Source organism: Mastomys coucha, unplaced genomic scaffold (genome assembly GCF_008632895.1).
Source record: "Mastomys coucha isolate ucsf_1 unplaced genomic scaffold, UCSF_Mcou_1 pScaffold22, whole genome shotgun sequence".
Classification (NCBI taxonomy): domain Eukaryota; kingdom Metazoa; phylum Chordata; class Mammalia; order Rodentia; family Muridae; genus Mastomys; species Mastomys coucha.
In genome coordinates, this window is record NW_022196905.1 from 89,194,095 (window position 1) to 89,209,884 (window position 15,790).

At 40.9% G+C, this 15,790-nt stretch overlaps 1 long non-coding RNA gene across 1 annotated transcript; it reads left to right on the top strand.

The window, feature by feature from the left end:
- The first annotated feature begins 9,886 nt into the window (after window positions 1–9,886).
- On the top strand, window positions 9,887–13,155 carry LOC116104767. The gene is made up of 2 exons (XR_004123960.1): window positions 9,887–9,975; window positions 13,044–13,155. It is a non-coding gene; the product is annotated as an uncharacterized LOC116104767 (long non-coding RNA).
- The last annotated feature ends 2,635 nt before the right edge of the window (window positions 13,156–15,790 follow it).

Consider the following 15,790-nt stretch of genomic DNA (forward strand, 5'->3'; position numbering starts at 1 on the left):
GGGTGATGGTGGGGGGGTGGGGTGATGGTAGGGGTGGGGTGGGGTGGTTGGCAGTCACAGCTTAAGATATATCACTTAATTTTTGAAAGCTCCATGTTTTTTAATTTATAAAATGGAAGAATTTAATTTACATGCTATGGTCAAGTGTCCAATATAATTTTTTTTTAACTGATAAGAGGTTTCTAGATATCACAACATTGACCTGGGATAATTGCAGAGCTCAGCCTGAAGCTACCCCTTATGTTCTACAAGAATGACTAAGAACAAGGTAGAGAGGGAGACGAGAGGAAGAAAGGGGGGGAGGAGGGAGAGGAGAGGAAAGGAGAAGAAAGGGGAGGGAAGGAGAGGGGAGGTCTTAACAGGTTCCCCAGGGCAAAGTTCAAGGAAGGGCCTTTGAAGTCTTTTATGATTCCAGTCTGCCCAGATCACCTCCGTGGTTTTTCAAGCACTCTTGCAAAGTCTGGAGGGGGCTCAAGCTCTGAAAACCCTAGATTTCTGGGTGTATGGATGTGGGTCTTCCTGTGGCACGTTGGACAGCAGGGACACAGGGCGCTAGGGAACCAGAAGTCTCTAGCTCCATGTTCTTTGTAGTCTCTCTCTTCATTGTCATTCTTCGAGCCAGCAACCCACTTAACAGGCCCGTTTTCAGTTTTCATTCAATTAAATGTGATGTTCCTTTCACCACATTTTAATGAAGCAAAACTGCTTTTCAGAAGGAACAAACAGTAGGGTGAGCTGCCAGGAGAAACCTCACTGAAGAATTCAGAAAGAATTAACACAAGGGCAGAGGGAGAGGGAGGGAGAGGGAGGGCGAGGGGGGAGGGAGAGAAGTAGGAGAGAGAAAATGAAAGCAAGGATGAGTTCTCTACAAATGTGCAGGGTGAGCCCTGCTGTGTGAAGTAGGCAATGGGAGGAATTCTGGGTACTGTCTTGGTCCTTCTACTCCTACAATGGTTTGGAGCCCCACAACCTCTGGTAACCAAGGACAAGCCAAGATTTAGAGAAATTCCTGGCTCCAGTACACAGGAGGTGAACTGTGGCACTTTTCTTCCAGTTCCTCTCTAGTCTACATGTCAGTACTTGCAGCTTTCTGCTCTCAGCAGAAGAAGGTAGATGCTGGTTCTTCAGAAGCACTGGGGGCCATCCACTTGCCCAGCAGGTTCTGCCCAAATCAGGGCATTGCTTTATGAGCCCCAGTTTCTAATAGTGCCCAGAGATTTGTAATCGTCTCACTCAGCATGCACAAGATTGGTAGGGTGTTTTATGAATGAATTGAATACATTTCTTATCCAAAATTGTCAAAAATAGTTGGAGATTAAAAATACACACACACACACACACACACACACACACACACACACACACACACACATACACACACATACACTAACCAAAGCAACAAACACATATTAGGTCTATTAAAAAGCCATGGTTTGGTTAGGAACTGTGGAAAATAAAGCTTAATGACACACCCTACTGCTTATAAGAAGATTTAATATTCCTAATGGAGACAAACCAACATATTTTAAAAGGTATAAGACTCAAATAAATGCTACAAATGAATCAAGGAAGAAGCAAGAGAGCTTGGAGTGATGAAGCCCATTCAAGCAGGACCTATGAGTGCCCAGTGCGTGGCGAGTGCCCAGTGCGTGGCGAGTGCCCAGTGCGTGGCGTGCCTACTGCTGACCAAGTACTGGATGGGAATGAATGTTCCCCTGGGGAATAAAACCAAAAGAAGAAGAAGAAAGCCCTCTAATCTCTTAAAACAACTGTATCCATTTCTCTCTGCCCTTAGCTGATTGTCATCCTTCCCTTGTGCACACAGCCAGATCACTTTATGTCCTTGACTGACAGCAGTCCTTAGAATACAAGCTCCCTCTCGCTCTGCCCTTCAGAGATATTTTTTAGCATACAGATTTTTATATTGTTATTTTCACCTACTGTGCACTTCCTTCTGCTGTTAGCAGATACCCCAAGAAGAACCCTATAAGTTTAGAAACAACTGTGGCTGATTTTTCTAGTTTGAAAACTAGTGTTATAATAAGTGTTCTAGTCAGAAACATTGGTGTTATAGTAAGATATTGGGACCTAATTCCCAATGCTGTGGTATAAGGAAGTGGGCCTTGGTGAGGTCAGCGGACCACGGGGTGGACAGGGCCTTCAAGACCTCAGAAGAAGAGACTCTGAAGAATGATGCTCTTCCCCTCTTCCCATCCTTGTGAGAGAAGCTGCCAAGGGGTTCATGACGTTTGTATTCTTGTAGCCCAGGTACGGCATTTTGTAGCTGTATTTTTGGTTGAATATACAATGATTAAATACGAGTCAATGAGAAGGGAGCTAGTGAGTGAGAGACAGAGTTTCTAAGTAATTTCCCTAAAGAGGAGTTCTCTCTTGCAACCTACAGTGGGATATGAGGATGAGTCTGGGACCAGGTAGAAAAGACTGTGTAATTGGCCCACAAGAACAATGGTACAGAAGGATCCTGGGTTCTGGGAGACTACCTGTGTGTCTTTGCATATGGGTTTTGAGTCACACAAAAAGGCTTTTGCTACAGTGTCTTTGGAGTTGAATCACCGTGTCTGCCTTCCAGTACTTGTATTCTTTTGTTGTGTTTAATTTTTATCTCTGGTTTATCTAGAGCAGCAGCTCTCTGTGGGTATCGACCCCTTTGGTAAATCTCTATCTCCAAAAATATTTACATTACGACTCATAACAGTACCAAAATTACAGTTATGAAGTAGCAATGAAAATAATTCAATAGTTGGGGGGGCTCACCACAACATGAGGAACTGTATTAAAGGGTCACACCATTAGGGAGGTTCAGAACCCCTGGCTTAGAGCTTACTCTCTTTATGTCTCTGTGTCTGGGTCTATCTGTCTGTCTGTCTCTCTCCCTTTTCTCTGACGTTCAGAGTTGAGCCTGGGTTTGCTCTTCTTATATGAGGAATGAATCTAATTTCACCACTGTCCAAATAGCTACCTTGTTGTCTTGACACTATATAGGATTTCAAAGTTCACCATCATCACATACAGGCAGTTACGACTCCTTCTCTTTGAGACTCTAGCTGAGGTCCCACAGGGTTCAGAGCTACCTCTGTCTGGTTGCTTGTGTTAGCACTGTGCAATTTTAATCAAAGAAGCCTTGAGGTATATTTTAAAAGTTGATTATTAACTAGGCCCTTCTTCTAGCTATTTGTTATGTTTTCCAGGACGTTCTGGCATGTTTATTTTTCCCCACAAACTTATTTCACATCAACTTTTTTTAGTTCCTGAAAAAAAGGAGGGGTACATTTTTGGGATTTGGGGATTTCATTAAAATGACTTAGATAGGGAACTGATAAGTCATCTTGATAATTTTGAGATTTAAAAATAAAAGCATGTGCTTACATTCCTTCCAGTCCTCTTTATGTTTTTCAGTATTTCTTTTTACATAGTTTTTTGGTTACATTTTAATTCATATTGTGCTGTGCACACACCCAGGTGTTCAAGTAGAAGACAGAGGACAAATTTCGAGCATTCTTTCTCATTCTATCTAAGTCCAAAGGTTTGATACCAGAATCCTTTACCTACTGAGCCATCTTGCCAAGACTGTTTGATGTTTTTCTGTGTATAAGACTGAACTTTTTTTCTGCCTGGGTTGCCTTCTGCATCCCAGGTTGGTTTCAAATGCATATGTAGCCCATGGCTGGCCTCTAACTCTCAATGAGTTCTAAGATTATAGATGAGCACCACCACACCCTGTTTTGAGATTATATTTTATTACTTGTGAAGTCTATTTTTATGTTTTATTTTTTAAAATGTGGTTTAAATGGACTTCAAAAGAAGCATAACATAGTAAGGTTTTTATGTATGGAAAACCTAGGTTTTAAGTTCTGGTATTTTACTGAGATATTTCACCATTGTCTTAAATTTTTAGCAGCTAAATTAAGAATATCTCAAGGAAATCAGTGTTAGTACAGGTTCATACAGAATGTCAGACAACAGGATTTTGGTTTGCCAGTGTGCAATGACAAAATGTATGCATATGTAAACATGTCTCACATGTCACAGTGCAACAGTGAGAGACTGGAGAACCTGTCAGCTCTTGGGTTGACTAAGAATGTTCTTCATTCCCACTGACTTAATATGTCAATGATGATATTATTTAGGTATATAATCAACACAAACTTATTAATAAGACACTTTAAGTTCCCTGTAACATAAAGAATTTAAATCCTACCATATTTGTACATTCACAGCACTAGCTCTTTAGATCTTCAGCTATGATCGGAAGTGTGTTATGTGAATTTAGACTTTTTAGCATTTAGAGAGGTATGCTCACTATCCAGATTCTTCTGATGAAAACAATTTTCTCATTGAAATTAGTATGAACAAAAATCCAAGCAGAGTGTGTAGGGATGCTGTTCAGGCAGCTCTCCTGTAAATACAAAATTATTTCTAAACACAAGTATTTAATACTCACACATTTTCTTTCAAAAACGGCAAACCTCAGTCATTTAGCAACAGGATCCAGAGCCTTTGCTTTTTAACCACTCTTAAAAAATAATAATAATTCTTTAAAGGCTAAGACCAGTTAACATTTTAGAAACCTCCAACAGTGGGCTCACAAAGAAAAAAGAGGAAATGTTCACTTGGAGGAGATCACAAACAGTCGCACGTCCATCCTCTGGAAACAAAAGGTGATACTGATGATTGGCCATAAATAGTGGGCTGGATGGCTCCTTATCTTAACGTCCTGGCCAGCAGATGAGCTGTGAACAACGCCCCAGAGAAGGTAATGCAGTTGAGATGTCTAGTTCAAAGGTCACAAGCTGATGCAATTTCTTCCCTGGGTTTCTTGGAAACTTTAGTCAGGAAGTGCCCTGCTGAGTCTGTAAGGCAACACAGATGTGAAGAGGGTCTAGTCCTGAGAAACTTGTTAGCTCCCAGGCTGGGGAGCGCGGAAGCCAAGCTGTCTCCTCACTGCCAGAGTCCTACTATCCGTACAGGTCACACAGTCTTCCACAGCTTCAGATACACAGCTGCCCAGCCCAGCTTAAGACAGGTTCAGCAATAAGTAGCTCACTGGGCTTCAACTGACTACACTCACATCTCTCTTTGGAGGAAGGTGTTGCCCAGTGCATGGTTATTTTTAACAGGAAAAAACGTATCAGGAACGTAAATGACTGTTATTAGGGAGAGTTAATTCATTGAAGTCTAAGAATCACTAAAAAGAATAAGTTGGCCCAGGCATCAAGTAAGTCTGTGAGAGAAAGGTTGCCTTGTGTGCACAGAGCCATAAGTTACTATATCCAGCATTTTAAGAAAAAATTAAAAATAAATAAGCAAATAAAGTTGGCTACACACACACACACACACACACACACACACACACATACACACACACACTACAAGTATAATGTGGAGCATTTTTGCATTTGAACCTGAGTTTGATACCTAGCCCCTACAAACATGTATGCATGCATGTATGGGTTTATGCACATGTACATGTAGTTCCCACATCATCCTGATTTTGGTATGAAACTCGTAAGAAGTTGACATCCTTTGTAAGGAAGGGGGAAAGTCTAGAAGAATGAGTTCTGAGTCACTGCACACAACAGTAGTTCTGCAGGGCTACAAAGGATGTGCAAACAAGTTGCTCCGTTCCTTTTGTTTCCTTTCAGACACTTCCCTAGGCATTGCTAACCTCTTGACCTTTGTCACTCCAGTCTTTGTACACTCTCTGGGTAATGTGGAGGGAGTCCTCCCCCCTCTAACTGATTGCCAGTAAGGACGTACAGTAAAGGAGTACCACTCTCAGGTGAAGTATATCAAACTTGGAGAAGTGAATACGTGAGCTCATCGGTATTTTCTCTCTGGCTATTTGACTCGAAGCCCAAAAAAACCCATGACTCTTCCTACCTCTCTTGAGTCTATGTGGTCAGACCATCTAGGGAAGCTGTAGCAGTCCACGTTCCCAGTGATGATGTCCCTGCCCCGCAAGTAGCGCTATTCTGGCCAAGCACAACTAGGGCCCAGGCCACATTTTGCTGAAGTTACACAGTAACCAAATTAGTACTTTGACTTGGGCATCCTGACTCTATGTGTCAGCGCTGAATTTGGGTAAGTAACAATGTATCTTTCTTAGTGTTTCTATGCCTTGTTAAAGCGCCATGACCAACAGCAACTTGGGGAGGAAAAGATTTGTTTTGCTTATACTTCTATATCAAGGGAAGACAATGGAGGAACTCGTGACAGGATTCTGGAAGTAGGAAACCTAGGAAATCAGGGGGCCAGCTTTGGTACCAGCTGTGATGCTGCAGGAGGGTGAAAAGGTGTTTCTTATTATGAAGAAATAAATATTAGCATATCATTAAAGAAATATTTTTTCATTGTTATTATTTTGTTCATTTGTTTATACTGTGGTTTTAGAGGTCAAACCCATGGCCTCTCACACAGAGATAGGTGTTCTGCCCCTTAGGGACATCTTCAGTCCTATTTTTGTTCTTTTATGCTTCTGCACTTTTTGAAATTTTTAAAATAACAAACATGTTACATATCTATATATAGACCACTTCTTGGCCATTTGACTAATATCAAGTGCAGATGTAGATATTTTTAGATAAAATGAATGACATCACAAAAATCTATATTCTTAAGGTTTCCACCAAATAAACAGGATTCCTATTCTCCTTGGTTTATTGATTTATTTTTTTCTTGAGATGAAGTTTTTGTAGCCCAGACTGGCCTTGCTCTTTTCCTGAATTTGAGGAGGCCCTTGATCTCCCAGTCCTCCTGCCTCTGCCCAAGAGCTAGGATTTCAAGCTCTTGCCACCACACTTGGCTGTTTTCAATTAGCCATGCCCTGGACACTTCAGTCACTGAAAGTCCCATCTTCTGGGGCTAGAAATGGCCTTGGCCTTGACATACCTGAGATCCTGTTAGCTACTAGACATGAATTCTCTTGCGTTGTATACTTTCCCCTTCTGACTGAAGCCATTTAATTTAGCTTGTGTGGAGGTTACTGCCTGTACACTCCAGCATGCCACCCCTAATGTGTCATGGGGAAAAAGCTCTTCCTATTTTTCTAGGCTCCCCAGATTACTTTGTTTTGGTGACAGCCTAAGAGTGGTCTTCCAGGGATTTATAGAATCTACCTATGTTGTACAGCATAGAATGTGTAAAACATAGCTTCTTTACAAATCTGTTTTTCTCCGACTAAATAATTCCAGTTTGTTTGTTTGTTTGTTTATAGTCAGGCATCATATGGCGTGACTTTGAATCTGTATAATTTTGGTGGCTTTTTCCTGAATGACTCCCAGGAGTTCTATAAACTTTAAGCAGGACACACAAAGAGGAATATAATTCTCTGTGGGCGATCCAATCAGTGCTGGATTGACAGGGGTCATTAATACTGTCCTTGTCACCAGGCTGATAGACTCCTTACCACAGCAGTAAGAGTGGTGTTACACACTCACTAGTTCTGTGGATTGGTACTTATCTCAAGCTGCAATAACAAGATGCTAGGAACCAGATGATTTATAGATCACCAAAATTCATTTCTCACAGCTATAGATGCTGGGAAGTGCTGAACAAGGGTGAATTCATTGTCTAGGGAGGTGAGGTCTCCATTTCTCATAGATGATGTCTTTCCTATGTCCTCTAATGATGGCAGGCATGAGCAATGCTCCTTGGACGTCATACTGAGGGTGCAATCTTTACCCATGTTGCTCTTCCTTCCTGACTTACTCGTTCACTTCCCTAAGACCCTTTTGCTGAATATCATTGCCTTGAAGGTTGAGATATTATATATGAATTTGGGGAGGCACAAACATGTAGACCATGGCAGTAATTGTGTCAAAAATATTGGGTGTACTGTGGCATGGAACAAGCACATCTATTCCACACAACTCCTTGATATTTAACGAGTCAGTTCTTTCCTAACACATAAATATCTCAAGCCAAGTCACTTCCACACTAATTTTAACATGATGGTGAACACCTTCAATCCCACCATCTGAGAGGCAGAGGCAGGGAGGTAGAATTCAAGGCCAGCCTGAAGAGGTGGTGGAGTATTTTCTACAGTGATCTTTGCTCCATAGCCGGACACTCTCCCTTTATTACCGGCTAACTCATTGGACCACATGACTTTCAGTGACTTCAGAACTGAGTCACTTGACATTTGTCTTCATTAGGGTTTTTATTGCTGTGAGGAGACACCGTGACCGCAGTAACTCTTACAAAGGAAAACACTTAATTCGGGCCGGCTTATCAGACGTGGTGCTAGACCAGCTGCTGAGAGTTCTGCATCTTGATCCAAAGGCAGCAGGAAGAGAAAGTGGTAACTTCCCCTGACAACTCCACACCTATTCGAATAAGACTACAACTCCTAATAATGCCACTCCCTATGGGCATATGGGGGCCATTTTTATGCAAAGCATTAAAACATTATTCTGGAAAATAACAGTAGGAAGAAAAAACCTGGTGATCTCTTGTGAGCTCCAATCTTGGACTCTGGACCAAATCTGACATGACCTTTCCCTCTTCTCCTGGGTTCCAGAAACTACTGTCTCCAGGCTCACAGCATTTCTCTGCTTCCCTGCCCCCACGGGTGGCATTCTGATTGAAGCACCTCAATGTTTCCACATTAGAGATGGCCCATCTTTTGTCCAGTCTCCTTCAGAGGCACCTAGGATCCGAACATCTATGTTCTTTTCAGGGGCTTAGGAAGTTATTTCTCACATCCATAAACGGGTGCATATATTTCAGTTAAAATGATTTTAGTCGACTTGGAGAAAGAACAGAATTTGAACTAATTGAAGCAAGAGGAAAAACTCTCAGAGAAGTGTTAATGGTGTGATATTATTAATAGATGGGTACAAGCATTTAAGATCTGGTTGTTTCTTTTTAAAGTGTCCTGGCCAGCAAGAGGGCTCAGAGGGTTAAAGGCACTTGCTAAACAAGTCTGTGGCTTGAGTTTGATTCCTGGAGTCCACATAAGAGTAGAAGGAGAGACCTGACTCCACAGTTATTGCCTGAGCTCTATACATGTGGCCACACAAAATAATAATTAATAAGTGATTTTTTAAAGGCCAGATGTGTAATGATTGTTTTAAAATTTCTATTGCATTTTTATTTTGTATGGTAGTAGTGGTGTGTGTGTGTGTGTGTGTGTGTGTGTGTGTGTGTGTATGTGTGTGCGCGCGTGCGTGCGTGCATGGCACAAGATTAGAAGTTATAGGACAACTTGAGGGAGTCCATTTTCTCCTTCCAGTGTGTGGGTCCTGGTACTGAGTTCAGGTCTTCAGGCTTGACAGCACGTGTCCTTGTCTCATGAGCCATCTCGCCTGCCAAGTCACATATGCTTTAACTTTTTCTAAATGTAAATCTGCCCAGGGCTGAAAGATATTTACCCACTAAGGAATGCAAATACCATTCCAAAAATACTTATGATTAGAGGTTTTGATGTAGCTTAAGACCTGGGGCCTAAGGCCTTAAGTCACAGAGAGCAATTAATTTCAGGATCCTGATTACCTAATATATTTTCACATATATGTCACAGGAAAAAAATATTAAGTTCACAGAGAACTCAAAAATTGTGAAAAATCTTCCAAAGTCAAATGAACAAAATGTGGCAGGAGCTGAGTAGAAAGACTGTGAGTTTGAGATCAGAGTGGACTGCACCGGGAGTTGGTGTCCCAGAAGCATAAAACAAAACACATAAGAAACTTAGTATCTAATGTCAAATGAACTCTGTGGAGTTTTTGTCTGTCTGTTTTGTTTTACCCATACTAGCCATTTCCAGTAAAGAAGTCAGAATTCCATGGCCTGTGAGGCATGGAAAGTGACATAGGTAGAGGAGAATTTAGAATTTTCAGGAACAAAAAGAGAACTATTTGCTGTTTATAAAATCTCCTGCTTCCCAAGGTCACCTTAAAGTTGTTATGGTTTAACAAAAAGTGAAGGTCACATCAAGAAAGGGTCTGGCGCTATGAGGTAAATGTCATCATACAAATCGTACTAACAAATTAAAAGTATGACATTCCATCTAGGGAGGACAGAGTCTCCACTGTGTTCACCGGTGGGCAGCTAAAGGGTTATCTTTAAGAGATTAGTCAAGCATTTGAAGTGCTCAATTCGGTACTCAAAAGATTGGATCTCTTGGGTTACCATGATCAACTAGAAAGCTGACATGTGCTGACAACACATTAGCCTGCAGTAATCAAGCGTTCCTGTCTTGTTTCCATGCATTGGAAATACAATACATGATTAATATGGATGTATGCTAATTGTAAGCAGTGGCATAAACCATCAACTAGTATCTGTGTGTGGCATCAAATGCCAAACACTTTCTCTGCCACCTTAAATATTGACATTGTCTTTCCTGTCTCAGATTTATATTGCAAAGAAGAGAAATGAAAATAAAAGTGTCTTGAAATACAAGTGAATCTGCCAAGGCCAATTAGCATTTGGGGAAAGTTTGGAAATAAAGTACTTAAAACATGCAATATTTAAAAAAAAAAAGAAAGAAATTTAGCCCATTCGCTTTCATTTCAAACATTTCCCAGCACAGATCCACATTTGTTACAGTCACTTATTTTTTTCTCCTCAATGGAAATGAAAAGAAAAAAGAAAAGAAAGAGAGACTTCATTGAAATCACAAAGACTAAGCTTGACTGTCATAACTTTTGACAGGTTTTATTATGAAGCTACAAAATTTGCAAAAGTTACAAAATTTGCCGGTAGCTGGCCTAGGACTGTAGACATTTTGTATCCATTCACAAGGCTCCTGTTTACCTTTCAGCCAGAGCTGAGACTACCCTTGTCTAATGAATATTAATTTTCCTGCATTGCAATCTGCTCTGCCTCCTGCTGTTGCGAATATTCTCTTTCCAAGTCACTAGGAGATTAGTTTGTTTACATTTTGATTGCACGGAAACTTCTGTTGAGCCTCCCATCAGAAGAAAATCAATTCTGTAGCTAGATTATAGGCAACATTTGCTTAAATCCAAAACAATGTGAGCAGTAGTGGTTGACACGGGGGACTGAGTGAATGGAAGGAAGGATGAGGGCTTGGTCAGTGGAGAGCTTTCCATGCATGGGGATTAGTGTTGGCGAACTGATGCCCTCTGAAGTCCCCCCTGGGAAGAGTCTATGAGGGATTCTCTAATCAGGTGGCATATGGGCATGCCCATGGAGAACGGACTTGGTTATTGTGGTTGTTTGAATGAGGATGGTCCCAATAGGCTCATGCATTTGAGTGCTGGGTCCCTGCTGGGTGGAACTGTTTGGAAGGATTAGCGGTTGTGTCCTTGTTGGAGATGTGTCACTAGACATGGGCCTTGAGGTCTTAAAAGCCCATTCCCTTCCCAATTAGCTCTCTATCTTTCTCTGCTTGGAGCTTGTAAATAAAGATGGGAGCTCACAGATACTACTCCAGTGCCGTGCCTGCCTGCCTGCTGTCATGCCTCCTGCCATGATGGTCGTGGATTCATCCTCTGAAAGTCCCAATAAACTCTTTCTTCTATGAGTTGTCTTGGTCATGGCATCTTCACTAGCAATAAAAAAGGAATGAAGACTATTATGTTCATTGAATGGGAAGGCCCACCGCTTGTGGTAACACCATTTCTTGCATTTTGGCTCCTAAATGAACCAAAGAGAGACAAGCACTAGTAATCTTGCATATATTAATTCCCTCTCTGCTCATGACTATGCGTGTAATGAGCTTCTTTAAGTTCATGTTGCCTTGATCTTTCCTCAGTAATGGACTGTAACCTAGAATTGTGAACAAAGATAAACATGTTATTCCCCTAAGCCACTTTTGATAGGTTATTTTCCCAAAGAAACAGGAAACAACACTAAGACACTGTGCAAGCATAGGGAGCTCCGCTTGTTCTGAGTTCCATGGAATGATGGGCATGATGGCAGGTTCTTGTAATACAAGGCTCTCTAGACCTGGAGGCTGTTGGCTAGGCACATTTCTAATGAAAGACCCTGTCTCAAAGCTAAAGTTCAAGGTGGGCATTTCCTGTAGAACATTGAAGCTGAAGGTTGACCACCTTGGGCTTTACACACACACACACACACACACACACACACACACACACACACACACAGGGTGGTGGGGAGGAGAGCTGGCAGTCACTGGTTAACTGGAAAGCATATAGAAATTATGACCAGTTTATGTCACTGGTCATAAGAATCTCTGTTTATCCCAGGGCTGCTATTGGCTGGCAAGACATAAATTGATGTTGGTTCTAGTAATAGAGGGCAGTCAGGTGGCTTTGTTCACCATAAGATTGACTAGCAGTGAAGCTTAAAGCACAGAGCTCTGCAGGAACCAGACTGCTTCTGCTCCTCTGTGGAGTGCTACCCTGCACTGAAGCACACATTTGATATGGCAGCATCTTTTATAAGAGCAGTGCTGGGAAGGACACAGTAACCTTTGAAAGGCTGCTCTCAGAAACCATAGTTTCTATAAGTAGAACTGAATTATAGTATAGAAATTATGCAAATGACTTAGTGCTAAGTTATATACATTTTGTTTGTTTGTTTGGTTGGTTTGGGTTTTGTTTTTGTTTTTGTTTTTTTGAGACAGGGTTTTTCTGTGCTGCCCTTGGCTAGCCTGGAAATCCATACACATCAAGGAGATCCACCTGCCTCTAGTACCTGAGTGCTGGAATTAAAGCCATATGCCACTACATTGAGTGCTAATTTATGTACTGTTAGTAGAAAATGAAGTTACATGGCTAGCTCTATAGTTCTGGAAAAATATTTCCTAGGTTAGCAGAAAAAAAACATATATGCATGCTTTTAAGAATGATAGATGGAATGACCCTCTTATCAGAATCTGCACTAATTCATAGAGGAAATGGTAAAATTAAAACCTATAATTACACTTAAATTACTGAGACTGCTTAATCCTATGTATTTAATCGAGCAAATTTTGTGAAAATCAATAAAAGCCAGTACACTTTTGTTTTGAGTCATATAAGTAAACAAACACTTGATTAGTTGAAGATTATTCAGTAACCCACACAATGTTTGTTGTTATTTTATTTCAGTCATAGAGGGTGATGCCCACTGGGAAAACACACGATGAGAACAAAACCCGGAAGAGCAGACACAGGGCAGCTACCCATAAGCCCACTTTTTAATCATGACCATGACTGCTTTCCTGCTATATATCCTTTGAATTTTCATATGCGCAGATTATAGATGTATGTAAATAAGCTGAACTCAAATCATATTCTGTGTGTGTGTGTGTGTATGTGTGTGTGAGTGTGTGTGTGTGTACTTCAATAATATATGTGACTTGTTTGCTTTTGATCTACTCTAGAGTCTTATAGTCACTATATACATTTTGTGGTGTTTTCTTATACATAATGCTAAAATAAATGTTTGTAAATAAATTTGTATATCTACTTCAGCCTATTTTTAAAGAGAAATATTACATTGGAGTTCTAAAATAATTAATTAAGGTTTTTGAAACACTTGACCTTTCAGAAACATTGAAATGAATCACACTCTCACAACTCATGTTAAGAAAGTTAGTGCAGCATTATGGAAATCAATGTCCAAGTTCCTTAGAAAGATGGAAATCTATCTACCTCAAGGTCCAGCTATACCACTCTTGGGCACGGACCCACAGAACACTTCATCCTACCACAGAGGCACTTGCTCAACCATGACCATTGCTGCTCTATTCCTAATAGCCAGAAACTGGAAACAACTTAGATGTCCCTCAACAGAAGAATGGATAAGGAAAATGTGGTACATTTACACAATGGAGTATTACCCAGCTATTAAAAAAATTACATCGTGAAATTTGCAGGTAAATGAGTGGAACTAGAAAAAAAATCAATGTTACTTTTTAAAGCCTGCCACAGAATTAGTGTGAACTGGGAGACCGACTAGAAATACAATGATGATAAATGGAAAAGAAGAAGGGGAGAATGAATTGAGTAGCTGAGTTAAATTATCCACCTCTATGACCAAATTCAACTTAATTCACGTTCAACATTTTTTGTTGTGAGTTTTTAATATCCTAGGCATCTTTAATGGATTTAAGAAATAGAGGACTTTCTTATAAAATTCCCCAAACGCTTTTTTTTAAACTCCTATTGGAATTTGTGTGTGTGTGTGTGTGTGTGTGTGTGTGTGTGTGTGAAATAGTAGAAATTTATGGGCAAATCATGCTTCCAATGCATGTACAAACTACAGCAGTAGATGATGTACTATATAAGTGGGCAATATTTGTTTATTTACTTGCTTGTCTCCATCTGGTGTTTTCATGTGTGTAATTCTACGATATTCTATTTCCTCAGTTCAGAGCCAAGAAGTTCTCTGTAAACACCTGACTTAGGATCTCATGAGATCTACTAACAAACTCATGGGAAATGGTATTTAGTATAAAAAATAAATAGCAGGTTTCGGTGATAACTTTTTAATAAAAATATATTTCCTAAAATTTCTTGATGGGAGGTGATATTTTTCAACCCGAGTTCTGTAAGATCGATCATCAGGGTATTGATGGTAGAACTGAATAGCTTCTGCAAACTCTCACGGGGAGAACAGACTTGACCTGTGTGCTCCTCGCAGGGTGCAATGAGTTTTGAGAGTGAGAGTAAACTGTGAAGTGGATGAGGCTATTGGGCTTGGGGTACCACTTCTGACTGGGCCACCTCAGCCATGCCACTGTCCCCTGCTATGCGCTGAGGCCGGCTAGAACAACATGGGGCAGGCGATGTGTCTGGGTTGTCTTCACTGGAAAGTATCATGTACCATGGCTTCATTATGTGGTCAGCTCAATACCTTAGAGAAGCCCAGGCAAATGACAGAGCCCAGCCTTGCAATTTGTGTTTTTATTGGAATCCAGGAGCCACAGTCTTCTTGGAAGAGTAGACTTGAAGTTGTTATATATGTATAGATAGATATTTTTTAGTACTTTACAGAAGACAGAATATATCAAGTGTCCACAAAAAGGAATTTAGGCGGGGGAGGGGCTAAATTCGTTCAACACGCTTGGCACCATCCCTAAGTCCACAGAGGAACTTGGCTTCACTTTGCTGTGTGGATTAGCCACAGTTTCAAAATCTGTAATTTTCTGTTATCTACCCAGACAGTCTTTTATTTATGTGGATAGACTGAAAATTGACGGTAACTATGAAACCTAACAATCTTGAGACAGACTTGCCAAGCAACACCCTTTAGAAAGGATGTGAATTGAGATGTTTCCCTCACTAGATGACTCGTTTTCTCATGGCTAAAGAATGTGCCATCAATCATAATCTCCCACACTTAAAATAAAAAAACCCTCTTAAAAACAAGCCTAGTGAGACAGGACGGACACACAACAAAAGAGAAGTGAGAGGTGATTTGGGGAAGTAAAATGAACTTCAGAGAGTGCTGGGAGATTTCCGTGGAAGCTACTGAAAGGGGAACTCCAAGATATGCCTTGCATTTGTACTGATCTGGACCTGAGTTTGCATATTTTGCCATTTCAGAGTGCATTCTGACTAAAACAGCAAAAAATACCTGGTATGTGTGGTCAATGAAGCTAGTCAGCAGAAGGGTAGGCGCATCCTGTTACAATGCGAGTAATAACAACAGAGCCATGATTCACCGGGTGACCCCCACAGGCAGGCACTGTATAGGACTGTTTCATGTGGATGAATTCATTTGTCTTCCTAACAAGCCTGTGAGATGCATGCTGTTCTTGACTGAAGAACTGAAGCTTTGCGACCCCAGCCCTGAACTCAGCACTTCTGTGCTAAAAGGCACTACACACTTTCTTGCCCACCTGAAACAT